At 40.3% G+C, this 16,740-nt stretch overlaps 1 non-coding gene across 1 annotated transcript; it reads left to right on the forward strand.

Moving 5' to 3' along the window:
* The first annotated feature begins 16,316 nt into the window (after positions 1 to 16,316).
* Positions 16,317 to 16,389, forward strand: TRNAG-UCC. The gene has a single exon. It is a non-coding gene; the product is annotated as a tRNA-Gly (tRNA).
* Positions 16,390 to 16,740: the final 351 nt, after the last annotated feature.

Here is a 16,740-nt window from a genome sequence, read left to right on the forward strand (position 1 = left end):
CTGCCAAGAAAGAACAGGAAGTTTGGGCTGTCCTCCTGGGTTTACTGTTATCTTATTGGTTTTTCAGCAACCGGAATCAAGCCCTGGTGAAAATATTTAACACATTAACAGTTTAGAATTGTGCTCAAGGCTCTAGGCAATAAATATCAAAAAACTGAGCAACCAGGGGACCTGGGCACATTATTTATACATTTGGTGAGCTCATTCACTCACCCAGGGAAATCAGGCACAAGTCCGCCCGCCCAAGGTTAATTTTATTTTCTTCTCAGCCAGGAACAGGGTGTGCTATGACACACAGAGAGGAATGAGGACTTTTTAATTGGCGAAGAGGAACTTCTGCCGCATAAGGAGATATTCCAATGGCTGGAGGTCAATAGAGTACTTTAGGATTTTAAAATCCTGCTGTGTTCACAGTTTAATATGAAATCCTCCACGTTACTAGGATTCAATAACCCTGCACTAACTGCTTAGAAACAGAAGAGGGCATCTTATCATGCCTTTTGTTGAATTTATTTTTTCTTCAGAATGAAAAGAAAACCTGTCTTTGAAAATGAACAGCATTTCCTCTTCAGAATGGATGATTGAAAATATTCTGTTAATGTTTTCAAAAGCTTTAATGTGACTAAAAATGCTGCATTTGGCTTCTAGCTGAAGACTAGTAATAATAAGCTTTTTATATTATAGTGAAAATGTGAAAGTGTTAGTCGCTCAATTGTATCTCTTTGTGACCCCCCGGACTATATAGCCCGCTAGGCTCCTCTGTCCATGAGGTTCTCCAGGCAAGAATACTGGAGTGGGTAGCCATTCCCTTCTCGAGGGATCTTCCTGACCCAGGATTGAAACTGGATTGAACCAGGGTCTCCCTCATTGCAGGCAAATTCTTTACTGTCTGAGCCACTGAAGTAGCTCCAATTACATTACATTTAGATTTTAAGCAAAGTATCACATAAATACCCTTCTCCCACATTGGTTTGTGAAAGTGAAAGTCACTCAGTCATGTCTAACTCTTTGCAACCCCAAGGACTATACAGTCCATGGAATTCTCCAGGCCAGAATACTGTAGTGGGTAGCCTTTCCCTTCTGATTCAGGGCATCTTCCCAACCCAGGGATGGCAGGTAGGTCACCTTCCTCCACACCCCACCAAAGTTCTCATGTTCAGATTCCAGTTTTCCCCAGAACTTTCTAAGGGTCAGTGAGTCTTCTAAAATTGTATGCAAAATGCAGATTTGTGTATTATTTTCTGGGGAAGATTTATAGTTTTAAACATATCATCTACTTTCTTTCTCAGATTACACCCCAGAAAGTTTCCATGTTTAATTTTACTTTATACTAACTGATTCTTTATTGAACATTCTGTGTATATTAAAAGGCTCAGTTTATGATACCCTGGACAAAGCCTGTTTTAACAAACTCTACTGAACTGAAAAGCTCAGGAATTTCCTAATAATTTAAATCATACCATTATGGAATACAAGGCAATAAGCGTTTTGAAAGTCTTTGGTATTTTTTGTATTAAGTTCTAGTCAAAGCTGTAAGAGAACTTGTCAGTCTAACCTGGTCACTTCACTTACTGATGCTAGAGAGGAGCAGAGTTCTGTGCAGTGTTACACAGGCAGTATATGTTGTGTAAATGTTCTGGACTAGAACCCAGTCTTCAAGTTTGTCGTCCACTATTCTTTGCCCTCAGTCTTGCTTGGTCCAAAGCTTACATTAGTCCCCAAATACAAAGGGCTCTTAAGTTGCTCTGCTCATGTGTATATATATATATAGTTTGTGTTTATAGTGTTTTGAGTAGTTTGATTCTCTAAGTGAACACTTTGCAAACAAATATATTTTGTCTCTTTTCCAGGTATCCAAATTGCTTCACTTGTCAGTGCTTTAATTCAGTTTTATGAAATAATAAATTTAATGAAGACTAAGTGAGTTTGAAAGCAGGAAGGAGCTGCTAGACCAGATGGGGTAGGAAAAGTTAGCTCCAGATTTGACCCCTGGACTTTTAAAATACTTACTGTGTAGCCAGAACCTGATGTTCACTGTTTTATTAATGTCTTCTTCAGTGGTCCCATTTGAAACTGGCTTTTTGTAGCATCCTCTTTATTTCTATGGAACCTTGATATTCAAACTGGGCATTTTCTAAGAACTATTATCCTTTCAAGGAAAAAAAATTCCTTGTCATGTGAGATGTATCATTCTTGAGGCTGACCCTCTATCCCTGAGCTCCAGGATTGAAGTAAAGATGAGGAATCTTTGTAGCATACATTACTTGGTAATTAAAAAAAACCCAAAACTTGACATTTTGATATAACTATTTTGACTGGGTTGATCAAATCCTCCAACATAATGTCTAATTTTGCCCTGGGAGTCTCCAGCAGACGTCATAAACTACCCTGGCGTTGAAAGTAGAGCCTTTGGAAACCAGAATGGCCTAGGATGAGTCCTCCCTGGGGCTACAGTTTTCACATTCCAGGTAGGGCTGAAGTGCAGGGATCTCCCTGTCTTGCTGGGCAGTGTTTCAGTGAATAGGTTGCTTCCAGGATAGATAATTAAGACTCACTGAGTGTTGATCAATGGTATTCATACCATATATTTCCTCTTTACCACCTTAATGGAATGTGTATTTCATTATGCATTGAATCTAATAGCTGTCTTTGGTCTATTTTTGTAAAAATTTTAATGATGCTTTATATATTCCTTTGAATTAGGTACATTTTCATTTTCTTTCCTTTCCTTGTCTTGGATTACAATTCATTTCCAGTCATCCAAGCAGAGATTTTTGGAGACAATGGGAAGGAAGTTGAGGTGTAAACATCTCCTTTCAGAAAGGAAGAAGTCAGAGGTAGAGTAGAGAGCTCAGGGAACTTGTAGTTAGATGGGGCATCAATATTCATAGAACTATAAGGGGAACTTTTTGTTGAAGACATAATTCTTGTTTTTAAACAAGCTACTTAAAAAAAGCTATGAATACATAGGAAAAGTGAGTAATTTGGAGATTTTATATAGCTATTTAGACACTTCAGGACCCAAGCTCTACTAGCTGCTTTGGAAGGTTAAAAAAAATTAGGACCTTAATTATCGAGGCAAATTAACTGTCTCCATTAGTTCAATTTATTAGATAATTGCTTTGTTCTCTATTTAATTTTAATTGTGTAGATATAATTTCATAAAAATGTTTACACGTATCCTAGAGATAGTTTAGTTTTATAGAACATGATTGTTCACATTGACACTGAACAGGGTGGGAGTGTTTATAGGGGTGGTGGTTTTTCTATAATAATAATAGCAAACATGTATGTAGCATTTACTACTTACCAGGCAGTTCTCAGCACTTAATTTCACTCTCAGATGACCTTACAAGGTAGATGCTTTTATTATCTCCATTTTATAGGCAACTGAATCTCAGAGACATTAAATAATTTGCCTGAGATGGCAAAATCTGTAGTGGCAAAGCCAGGATTTGAACTCAAGTAATCTGATTCTAGGATCTAGGTGTGTAACCACTATATTATGCAATCAATTTTGATTTTTGGATAGCTTCTGTACTACCTTCTGGCATAGGCCAACCTGATAATCAAGAACCCCACAATTTTGAATTATTTTTTTAATAAGAGATTATTTGGTTTTAATCTAGGAACAAAAAGGGAAGATCACAAACTCAAATGCTTATGGGGCTAGACAGAAGGCATTAAGAGATGAGAACTGGGTAAAATATCTTTTAGCCTTCTTAGTTTCTATTTTTTCTTCCCATTTTAAATAAAGACATTTACAAAAATATTTCTGTACCACAACAAGAAAAATAATGCAAGTGAAATGACTGATTGGAGCTGACTGGTTCTCAGTGTTAGAAAACTACTGGGACCAGTGGGACAGCAACATATTGGAGATTTCTTGCTCTTTATAAAAAGGGCAGACATTATTAGGTTTGGTAACTAGACCTTTTTTTTAAAGCAGGTACTCATATTTTTATGTTAAATATGATGTTTTAAATGATCAGCTCAATATTTAAAAACATATAATAAGAGCTAAATAAAACCTCAGCCAGAAATTACCAGTTTGTAGCCTCTGAAATAAACTCTATCTTGCAGTTGTGTTTATGGGCATGCACAGGTGAAAGAATAGAATAGATAGTTACTTTGGAACAATAGAATTACTTTGTATCTTGATAGCTCCAAAGTCAATAATGAATGATTACAGATACCACCGTTTAACTGAACTGTATTATAAAAAGGAGTGGTTTTCAATGATTTGGCTTCCTAGTCAGAGAAAGAAGAGCTATGGAAACTTCATAATAATAGGTTTATAGATTTATAAAGTAAAAAAACCTTCATAAATACTTAAAATGACTTGATATGTTCCCTGGACAATGATAATAGATGAGAATATTTTGAGTGTGTATACAGAGTAATCTGTAATTGCTGTAGCAATTTGCATCTTGATGGATGGATTATTTTATCTAGATCTTGAACTCTTCCTTTCATATTTATATTCTGTAAAATGTAAGCTTAGGCAATAATACCCTTTCTTTTACTATTGAGATATTGAGAAATGTAAACAATAAATATGCTTGCAGGGTAAAAGAAACTAAATCGTTGTCAATTTCCACTCCATTCAAGCCCATCCCTACCCTGCAGAAAGTGTATTTCTGAAGACTTCTCTGCTTCTCTCCTTTTACTACTGAGGGTACAGTAGCAATGTGGCAATGGTTCTTTTTTTGTAGTTAATAGCAAGAGATTGGAGTGAAGAAAGAGAGAGATTTGAATGACAGTGAGGAGCATAGCAAATCTTCTTCCAAGAAAGCAATGATAAACTGGATAACAGTACCCAAAACAACCATTTCAGAGGTCTGGAAATTGACTTAGGGCATACAAGAAATTGAAAAGTGTTTATTTTACGAGAACTATGAACCTCAGGTACAAGCAATGAGTCCATGCTGTATTAACCTGGGCTACTTCCATTCTAGTCAAGGCTATGGTTTTTCCAGTAGTCATGTATGGATGTGAGAGTTGGACTGTGAAGAAAGCTGAGCACTGAAGAATTGATGCTTTTGAACTGTGAGTGTTGGAGAAGACTCTTGAGAGTCCCTTGGACTGCAAGGAGATCCAACCAGTCCATTCTAAAGGAGATCAGTCCTGGGTATTCTTTGGAAGGAATGATGCTAAAGCTGAAACTCCAGTACTTTGGCCACCTCATGCGAAGAGTTGACTCATTGGAAAAGATTCTGATGCTGGGAGGGATTGGGGGCAGGAGGAGAAGGGGACGATGGAGGGTCAGATGGCTGGATGGCATCACCGACTCGGTGGATGTGAGTTTGAGTGAACTCCAGGAGTTGGTGATGGACAGGGAAGCCTGGCGTGCTGCAGTTCATGGGATTACAAAGAGTCGGACACGACTGAGCTACTGACCTGAACTAAACTGAACTGAACTTGCATTCTGGGCCTCCCAGGTGATGCTAATGGTAAAGAACCCACCTGCCAATCCAGGAAACTGCCCTACATCAGGAAGATCCCTTGGAGGAGAGCATGCCAACCCATTCTAGTATTCTTACCTGGAGACTCCCATGGACAGAGGAGCCTGGCTGACTTGTAACACAGGGAACTGAAGTGACTTAGTAGGCATGTGCATGCACTTCCATTCTATCTCCTTCAGTTCTATCATGTGATAGTTTGGCCAGGGTGAACAAGCCAAGAAAAAGAGAAGCTTAGCTACTACAGGAGGCCAGATTGATTTGGAGAGGAGAGTGGGAAACCGCATGCCCTCAATTATTGTTAGAAATGGCAAACAAACAGGAAAGGCCAACAATGCAGCTAGCCTGATGTCGTACTCCTAGCTGGAATAAACAAGAAACCAACAGGCTGGTGAGAAATTTACCAGGGAGATAAAGGGAATGAGACAGTCACAATGGGTCTTGGTAAACTTCTACTTATGCCTGGTAGTCTGGAAGATGGCCTGCGTGCCAAAGGCTGTGCATATGCTCAAAAATTCTTCACAAACCCCTGGAATAACTTGAGATCTCCAGCCGACAAACAAAAGCTAGAACAGGCTTGTAAACAATGTGCTTTGTATAATGAGCTGAATAATGTCCCCACAAAGGATAAGTCCAAGTTGTAACCTCAGATACCTGTCAAAGTGAAAAGTGAAAGTGAAGTCGCTCAGTCATGTCTGACTCTTTGTGACCCCGTGGACTGTAGCCCACCAGGCTCCTCTGTCCATGGGATTCTCCAGGCAAGAATACTGGAGTGGGTTGCCATTTCCTTCTCCAGGGAATCTTCCTGACCCAGGGATTGAACCCAGGTCTCCCACATTGGAGGCAGAGGCTTTAACCTCTGAGCCACCAGGGAAACCCTACCTGTCAATGTAACCTTATTTCAAATAGGATCTCTTCTGATATAATTAAGGATCTTATTTAAAACGTTCTTTTAAAATTTATTTGTTTATTTTTGGCTGCATGGGGTCTTATGTGCTGCGCATGGATTTTCTCTAGTTGTGGTGAGGTGGGGCTACTCTCTATTTGTGTTGTGTGGTCTTCTTACCATGGTGGCTTCTCTTGTTGCACAGCACAGGCTCTAGTCCTTGCAGCTCACAGGCTTTACAGCACAGGCTTAGTAGTTGTGGCAAACGGGTTTAGTTACTCTGTGGCATGTGGAATCCTCTCAGGCCAGTTGAACCCGTGTCCTCTGCATTGGTAGGCAGATTCTTAACCACTGGACCACCAGGGAAGTCCAAGTTAAGGTTCTTGAGATGAGATAATCCTGGATTGATAGAAGTGAAGTGAAAGTCGATGAGTTGTGTCCCACTCTTTGTGACCCCATGGACTATATATAGTCCATGGAATTCTCTAGGCCAAAATACTGGAATGGGTATCCTTTCCCTTCTCCAGGGGATCTTCCCAACCCAGGGATCGAACCCACGTCTCCTGCATTGCAGGCGGATTCTTTACCAATTGAGCCACAAGGGAAGCCCAAGAATACTGGAGTGGGTAGCCTTTCCCTTCTCCAGCTGATCTTCCCGACCCAGGAATTGAACTGGGGTCCCCTGCATAGCAGGCGGGTTCTTTGCTAACTGAGTTATCAGGGAAGCCTTGGATAGATAGAGTGGGTCCTAAATCAATGACTAGTTTTCTTATAAGAGAAGGGAAGGGGGAGATTTAAGATACACAGACACAAAGGAGAAACATGAAGGCCATGTGAAGATGGAAGCAGATATAGGAATGATGCCCCTACAAGTCAAGGAGCACCAAGAATTGCCTGTAGCTCCCACTACCTAGGAGAGAAGCATGAAATAAATTCTTCCTCTAAGGAATCAATCCTTCTGACATCTTGATTTTAGATACCTGGTTTTCAGAACCATGAGAGAATAAATTTCCAGGTTATAAGGCCACCAGTTTGTGGTAATTTGTTATAGCAACCCTAGGTAACTAACACACTTCGTGTTGGAACTGTACAATGAATATATGTTAACTTCCAACCATGGAAAGAGGGGAAATGTTGGGTGCAGAGAGACCTGTTGTGTCTGATTTCTGGCTCCACCAATTATTAATTTGTGGTTGTGATATTTGACCTCTGAGGACCTCAGTTTTCTTATTTGTAAAATGGGCTTCCTTGCAGGAGTTTTCCCCCCAATCCAGTTTATCCGTTAGTTCAGTCACTCAGTTGTTTCCGACTCTTTGTGACCCCATGGACTGTAGCACACAAGGCTTCCCAGTCCATCAGCAACTCCCGGAGGTTACTCAAAATCATGTCCATCGAGTCAGTGATGCCATACAACCATCTCATCCTCTGTCATCCCCTTCTCCTCCTACCATCAGTCTTTCCCAGCATCAGGGTCTTTTCCAATGAGTCAGTTCTTCCCAACAGGTGGCCAAAGTATTGGAGCTTCAGCTTCAGCATCAGTCATTCCAATGAATATTCAGGACTGATTTCCTTTAGGATGGACTCGTTGGATCTCCTTGCAGTTCAAGGGACTCTCAAAAGTCTTCTCCAATACCACAATTCAAAAGCATCAATTTTTCAGCACTCAGCTTTCTTTATAGTCCAGCTCGCACATCCATACATGACTACTGGAAAAACCATAGCTTTGACTAGACAGACCTTTATTGGCAAAGTAATGTCTCTGCTTTTTAATATGCTGTCTAGGTTGGTCATAGCTTGTCTTCCAAGGAGCAAGGGTTTTTTAATTTCATGGCTGCAGTCACCATCTGCAGTGATTTTGGAGTCCAAGAAAATAAAGTCTTTCACTGTTTTCATTGTTTCCTCATCTATTTTCCATGAAGTGATGGGACCAGATGCCATGATCTTAGTTTTCTGAATGTTGAGCTTTAAACCAACTTTGTCACTCTCTTCTTTCACTTTTATCAAGAGGTTCTTTAGTTCTTCTTCACTTTCTGCCATAAGGGTGGTGTCATCTGCTTATCTGAGGTTATTGATATTTCTCCCGGAAATCTTGATTCCAACTTGTGCTTCACCCAGCCTGGCATTTCTCGTGATGTACTCTGCATAAAAGTTAAATTAGCAGGGTGACAATATACAGCCTTGACATACTGCTTTCTCGATTTTGGAACCAGTCTTTGTTCCAACCTGATTTGTTCCATGTCCAGTTGTAGTTGTTGGTTCTTGACCTGCATACAGATTTCTCAGGAGGCAGGTAAGGTGGTCTGGTATTCCCATCTCTTGAAGAATTTTCCACAGTTTGTGGTGATCCACACAGTTAAAGACTTTGGCATGGTCAATAAAGCAGAAATAGATATTTTTCTGGAACTTTCTTGCCTTTTCGATGATCCAACGGATGTTGGCAATTTGATCTCTGGCTCCTCTGTCTTTTGTAAATCCACCTTGAACATCTGGAAGTTCTCGGTTCACATACTGTTGAAGCCTGGCTTGGATAATTTTGAGCTACTTTGCTAGTGTGTGAAATGAGTGCAGTTGTGCGGTAGTTGGAGGATTCTTTGCTATTGCCTTTCTTTGGGATTGGAATGAAAACTGACCTTTTCCAGTCCTGTGGCAACTGCTGAGTTTTCCAAATTTGCTGGCATATTGAGTGCAGCATTTTCACAGCACCATCTTTCAGGATTTGAAATAGCTCAACTGGAATTCTATCACCTCCACTAGCTTTGTTCGTAGTGTTGCTTTCTAAGGCCCACTTGACTTCACATTCCAGGATGTCTGGCCCTAGGTGAGTGATCACACCATCATGATTATCTTGGTCATGAAGATCTTTTTTGTACAGTTCTCCTGTGTATTCTTGCCACCTCTTCTTAATATCTTCTGCTTCTTTTAGGTCTATACCATTTCTGTCCTTTATTGAGCCCGTCTTTGCATGAAATGTTCCCTTGGTATCTCTAATTTTCTTGAAGAGATCTCTAGTCTTTCCCATTCTGTTGTTTTCTTCTATTTCCTTGCATTGATCACTGAGGAAGGCTTTCTTATCTCTCCTTGCTATTGTTTGGAACTCTGCGTTCAAATGGGTATATCTTTCCTTTTCTCCTTTGCCTTTTGCTTCTCTTCTTTTCACAGCTATTTGTAAGGACTCCTCAGAAAACCATTTGGCCTTTTTGCATTTCTTTTTCTTGGGGATGATCTTGATCATTGCCTCCTGTACAATGTTACGAACCTCCATCCATAGTTCTTCAGGCACTTTGTCAATCAGATCTAATCCCTTGAATCTATTTGTCACTTCCACTGTATAGTCATAAGGGATTTGATTTAGGTCATACCTGAATGGTCTAGTGGTTTTCCCTACTTTCTTCAATTTAAGTCTGAATTTGGCAATAAGGAGTTTATGATCTGAGCCACAGTCAGCTCCTCGTCTTTTTGCTGACTGTATAGAGCTTCTCCATCTTTGGCTGCAAAGAATATAATCAATCTGATTTTAGTATTGACCATCTGGTGATGTCCATGTGTAGAGTCTTCTCTTGTGTTGTTGGAAGAGGATGTTTGCTATGACCAGTGCATTCTCTTTGCAAAACTCTATTAGCCTTTGCCCTGCTTCAAAGGCTAAGTTTGCCCTGCTTCAATGGCTAAGTTTGCCTTTTACTTCAGGTATCTCTTGACTTCCTACTTTTGCATTCCAGTCCCCTATAATGAATAGGACATCTTTTTTTGGTGTTAGTTCTAGAAGGCCTTGTAGGTCATCATAGAACCATTCAACTTCAACTTCTTCAGCATTACTGGTTGGGGCATCACCTTGGATTACTGTGATATTGAATGGTTTGCCTTGGAAACTAACAGAGATCATTCTGTCGTTTTTGAGATTGCATCCAACTCCTGCATTTTGGACTCTTTTGTTAACTCTGAGGGCTACTCCCTTTCTTCTAAGGGATTCTTGCCCACAGTAGTAGATATAATGGTCATCTGAGTTAAATTCACTCATTCCAGTCCATTTTAGTTCACTGATTCCTAAAATGTCGATGTTCACTCTTGCCATCTCCTGTTTGACTGCTTCCAATTTACTTTGATTCATGGACCTAACATTCCAGGTTCCTATGCAATATTGTTCTTTACAGCATTGGACTTTACTTCTATCACCAGTCACATCCACAACTGTGTGTTGTTTTTGCTTTGGCTCCGTCTCTTCATTTTTTCTGGAGTTATTTCTCCACTCTTCTCCAGTAGCACATTGGGCACCTACTGACCTAGGGAGTTCATCTTTCAGTGTCCTATCTTTTTGCCTTTTCATACTGTTCATGGGGTTCTCAAGGCAAGAATACTGAAGTGGTTTGCCATTCTCTTCTCCAGTGGGCCACGTTTTGTCAGAACTCTCCACCATGACCCGTCCATCTTGCGTGGCCCTACACGGCATGGCTCATGGTTTCTTTGAGTTAGACAAGGCTGTGGTCCATATGATCAGTTTGGCTAGTTTTCTGTGATTGTGGTTTTCATTCTATTTGCCCTCTGATGGACAAGGTTATGAGGCTTATGGGAGCTTCCTGATGAGAAGACTTTCTGAGGGGGAAAGGGTCTTGTTCTGATGGGCAGGGCCATGCTCAGTAAATCTTTAGTCCAATTTTCTGTTGATGGGCAGGGCTGTGTTCCCTCCCTGTTGTTTGACCTGAGGCCAAACTATGATGGAGGTAATTAAGATAATGGTGACCTCCTTCAAAAGGTCCCATGCATGCACTGCCCCACTCAGTGCCCCTGACCCTGCACCAGGCCACTGCTGACCCATGACTCCGCTGGAGACTCCTGGACACTCACGGGCAAGTCTGGGTCAGTCTCTTGTGGGGTCAGTGCACACAAGGTTTTGTTTGTGCCCTGCAAGAGTCTGTTTTCCCAGTCCTGTAAGTTCTGGTGGCTCTATAGTGGGGTTAATGGTGACCTCCTCCAAGAGGGCTTATGCCATACCCAGGTCTGCTGCACCCAGGGCCCCTGTGGCTGGCCACTGTTGACTTGTACCTCTATAGGAGACGTTCATACACTCAAAGGCAGGTCTTGCTCAGTCTCTGTGGAGTCTCCTGGTGCACACAAGGTTTTGTTTGTGTCCTCTGAGCATCTCTGGCGGGTATGGGGTTTGATTCTAAACATGATTTTTCCCCTCCTACCATCTTGCTTCTCCTTTGCCCTTGGATGTGGGATATATTTTTTTTTGGTGGGATCCAACATTCTCCTGTTGATGGTTGTTCAGCAGTGAGTTGTAATTTTGGAGTTCTTGCAGGAGAAGATGAGCACATGTCCTTCTACTCCACCATCTTGCTTCTAAGTCTATAATAAACTATAATAAACGCAGTCAATAATAAACTCTTATTCTCTAGGCAAATTCTTTCTTAGCCCCTTGTGTTGAATTATATTTTGCACAAAGTTGATTTCATCAGGCTAAAAATTCTCTAAGGGCAGAAAATGGTCACAGTGTCTGTTAACATAGCAGCTGTAATTAATCCATGCTTATAAGACTGGTGTGATGTGAAGAGTAAATCTGGTACTTGATAACAGTGGTACCTATGATTATTATTTATTTCTGTCTTTAAGGTTTGTATTGCCCCTTTTCATTTTTAGCTACACATCTGTATATCCCTCAGGGAAAAGGCAGAATTTGAACTGATTGTTGAACAATGTGTTAGCCTTCGGCTGGTGGAGAGGTTTAGAAAGAGGATGATCCAAGTGAAAGAAACAGTAGGAAACAGCGTGGACTGCTCATTGGATGCTAGGAGCCTACCTGCCTGGAATGGAAGCTTTGCCTCTGCAGAAAAAAATGCCGGAGATATCCTTAGCTGTACTATAAGTCCTTTCTTCCTTGAAGTATGATGTACAAACTTTACAGTAGAGGACCCCTGTTTGTCCATGTATGAAAAGTGAAAGTAAAGGTGTCAGTCGCTCAGTCCAACTCTTTGCAACCCCATGGACTGTAGCCTGCCAGGCTTCTCTGTCCATGGGATTCTCCAGGCAAGAATACTGGAGTGGGTTGCCATTCCCTTTTCCAGGGGATCTTCCCAACCCAGGGATCAAACCTGGGTCTTCTGCATGGTGGGCAGATTCTTTACTGTCTGAGCTGCAGGAAAGCCCCTTGTACGTATATACTTCATGCTCATTAAACATCTTAGTTCACATACATTCCCTTAGTGTTTATGGCCTAGAGTCATAAGTAGTAAAACTAAATGAGATTATAGATCTCCAAACCAGACCAGCTGCCCAAATCTGGGATTGTTTCCAGCTATAAACAGTGACTGGGCACAAAATTGACTACCAAAATTAAAGGGTAGAGGGTTGGGTATTTGAGGAAGGGAAAGAAAGAGTGCCAAAAAATCCAAATGTTATATATTAACCCTCCAAGAGTAAGAGCAGTAGAAAGTTATAAACAACTGCAATTGAGGGCCATAAAGCTTGCCAGGAAAGGAAATGTATGAAGTAAAGAGAAGAATATAGGGTGTTTTGACAGGCAAAATCCCCTCTTAACCAGAACCATGTCCCCTTCCTTTAAAAGTAATTTAAAAGATTCCACTCTTTAAAGAAATTATTTGTGGAAAAATGTGAATCTTTGTTTATAAATCAGCTGCAAAAATAAAATTAGCATTTAAAAGTGTTTTTTGTTTGTTTGTTTATGTCATAAAAAGCTATATGTGTTTTCTTAGAAAGTGTCATATGTTGTTTAAGTCTCTGGAATCATTTAAAATTACCAGTAGAATTAGAATTATTATTTTGATAAGAAATTGTTATACACATAATGTACATAAGTGCATACAAGTGGCAGAAAAATTTAAAAGCTCTAGTTAAGAGTAAATTTGTAAAAATTACTCATTTCTTACCAAAGATAATGTTATAATGTGGATCCTCCTAGATATATTATATGTACCATGCTAAAGTGGTGCTGGAGATGATTCTTGAGAGTCCCTTGGACTACAAGGAGATCAAACCAGTCAATTCTATAGGAAATCACCCCTGAATATTCATTGGAAGGACTGATGTTGAAGCTGAAGCTCCAATACTTTGTCTGCCTGATGGGAAGAGCTGACTCTTGGGGAAGACCCTGATGCTGGGAAAGATTGAGGACAAGAGAAGAAGGGGATGACAGAGGACGAGATGGTTGGATAGCATCACTGACTCAATGGACATGAGTTTGAGCAGACTCCAGGAGACAGTGAAGTGTGCTGCAGTCCATGGGGTCACAAAGAGAAGGATATGAAAGCAATGCTAAAGTTGGCTCTACACTATTATTAAATTCTTGAGATTAGTTGGAATATTGTGTAGTGATCATTTTCAGTCACTTTTAGAGTGCCTTAATTTTTGTAGACTTGGATGTGTTTCTCTAAGTTTCTCAAATACATCACTTGTTGTAAACAAGAGTTTATTTGTGTCTATCAGTCTGTCGTCTAGCTAGCTGGTTAGCTTCCCTGACCCCTCCCTGTGTGTGCTGTGTGTGCTAAGTCGCTTCAGTCGTGTCTGACTCTATGTGACCCTAGGGACTGTTGCCCGTCAGGTTTCTCTGAACATGGGATTCTCCAGGCAAGAATAATGGAGTGGGTTGCCATGCCCTCCTCCAGGGGATCTTCCCAACCCAGGAATCGAACCTGCATGTCTTAGGTCTCCTGCATGGGCAGGCAGATTCTTTACCACTAGCCCCACCTGGGAAGCCTGACCCCTTCCAATATATAGGGAATTCCTGTGGCAAAACTCCGTGGTAGAAACTGAAAAGACCAGACGTGTGTTCTTCAACTAGTCACATAGCTAGGGCCTCACTTTCACTATTTTTGGGTTCTTGAAGCAAATAACCAAAGCCAGTAGGTAATCCAGTCTAGGGTGATGGCAGCAGGGGCAGAAACACACAGGTCCAGAGTGTTGGCATTGCTGTGGTGGTCTCCCCACCAGTCTGGTCTAAGACTTCATTTTTGTTTTGGTCTTGGCTGCTATCAGACTTCCCTTGTTTCTGTCTGTTTTCCTAACCTGTTTCTCCATGTTTTACTGGTGATTCTAGAAACTACCCAGAAATCCTTAAAAAATTGTTTTCCTTCTTAAATCAGCTAAAGTCTTTTGTTGTTTTCAACCATGAACTCAGATTGCTAGAGTGTTGCTCTCAGTTCCACTCAGAAAGTGGAAGGCCTAATTGTGTTTAGTAGGGTGGTGAACCATCTAGATTTTAACCTATCCAGAGAGCCTAGGAAGTTAGACTAGAAAGAATTTTGGAGATAGTTTTGTTATCTGCATATATTGAGGAATTTATTTCCCTTAGTGGAAAAAGCTAGAAGGCCTGGGTTCAGTTCCTCACTGAACTTGCTAGCTGTAGGATATTGGGAAAATCAGTTAATTCCCTGATTTAGGCATCCCAGGTGGCAATTCAGGAGATGCAAGAGATGTGAGTTCAATACCTGGATTGGGAAGATCCCCTGGAGAAGGAAATGACAACCCACTCCAGTATTCTTGCTTGGGAAATGCCAAGGATAGAGGAGCCTGGAGGGCTATAGCCTATGGGGTTGTGAAGATTCAGACATGACTAAGTGAGCATGCACACACACACACACACACGTGTGTGTGTGTGTGTGTGTGTGTGTGTGCCTTTAAAGTGAGGTAGTTAGACTTGAATTTCCTCCAAATTTGGAATTCTATGACTTTTAAGCAGATCCAGAAACTTTAGATTTCAGATCATAGCTCCTAATTCTGATTTCTCAGTCCCATTAAATATATACTGCTCAATAAGTATAAATAATAATTAAAACATCAAGGAGGTATGCAGGGAGTAAATCTATATCCTTCTTTTGAAAGTTTAAACCCATTTAACTTTTTGATGAATTAGTTGCCGCACGGATATCCAGATAGAATCATTTGTATGGATGGAGGGACGCTGTGTGGTCATGTTCACAGCTGAAGACATGAATTAGTCTTTTACAACAATAAAATATTAGTTTCTTTATTATAGCGATAAAGAAAGTTCTTAAATGTTGTTAATACTGTGTGTGTTAAGTATAATGTCTTTCCCATTAGCATTTAAGGACCCAAAAATCTTCTCTCAGGAGAAATTGTAAAGATTAAAACTGGTCATAGTTGACTGTGTGTTCACAGTAAGGCACAAGTCAGTAAACTGTACACTGTCTAGCTGATGTAAACATTCAAAGATTTAGTTTTTAAAAAACAGGACTCAGTATTTTAATGCTGGGAGCCCATGATTTATTTTGGTACTTAGGTTTAGATTCAAGTTGTTTAAATCTGTGACTGTTATTACTATATGGAAATAGATGAAAACTGACCTAGTGTCTTTCATTCTGGAAGCTTGAGTTTGTGTGGGATGGTAGTGACATTTCTCTTTCTTTAAAGAGTTTATCAGAATACTAATGTTGATGTAGAGCAGGTGGTGGGCCCATTTAACCTGTGCTCTGATTAATAGGCCATTATTACTCTATCAAGGCATTTGATATATGCACAGCATGGTTCGGTGATGGTCCTCTCTCCCTGGCTGCATAAGGATTATTTTGGTAAGGTTATGATCTGCAATATTTACAGTGTATTAAATACTACTGGCAGTTATTTGAATGTGACTAAAGCAGAGTAGCAAATCTTTTCCAACAGTCTATGATGACATAATTAAAACATAGTTTATCAGATGAGACTATTATGTTCTGACAATAATGTCCCAATCAAGTGAAAATATAGGGGAGCAGAGATGAAATCCCACTGAGGATAAGTTCAGAAATATATGTCTAGATTAATTTTGGAATCTTGGTAGTTAAGATAGAACTGATCTGATTTGTTAAATCTCCTCTGCCTCCTTCCACAGGTCACTGTCATCTTTTCCCAAGTGATGGCTCTTCTTTCATTCTCTGCTTTAGTATGCTGGTATTTTATTCATCTCCAGTGAGAAGTGATTGGATTTCTTTTCATACATAAAATGTAGACTTTGGACTTCCCTGGTGGTCCAGTGGGTAAGATTCTGCACTTCCAATGCAGGGAGCCCAGGTTTGATCCCTGGTCAGGGAACAAGGATCCCACATGGTGCAGGGCACAATAAAAAAAAAGGTAACCTTTTACATCTTTGTAAAAGAACTAAGGTTTGCAGTTAGTTCTTTGTAAAAGAACTAAGGTTTGCAGTTAGTTCTCTAGAGTTAGATCTATTTGAGTAAGATAAAAAAATGTATATTATTCAATACTTATAGACCTGGAGTTTCCATTTTTCTGGCAAAAGAGAAGTGACTTTGAATACTTAGAAATTGCTCTGAGATTTTTTGCTGGAGGATTACCCTTTCATAAGTTTAGACTATGGAGAGGATCTTTCCAGGTTCTGTGTTCTACAGAATACTGTGAATGTTATTTATATTTTGATGCCAGAAG

The sequence above is a fragment of the Bubalus bubalis genome, chromosome 1 (genome assembly GCF_019923935.1).
Source record: "Bubalus bubalis isolate 160015118507 breed Murrah chromosome 1, NDDB_SH_1, whole genome shotgun sequence".
Taxonomy (NCBI): domain Eukaryota; kingdom Metazoa; phylum Chordata; class Mammalia; order Artiodactyla; family Bovidae; genus Bubalus; species Bubalus bubalis.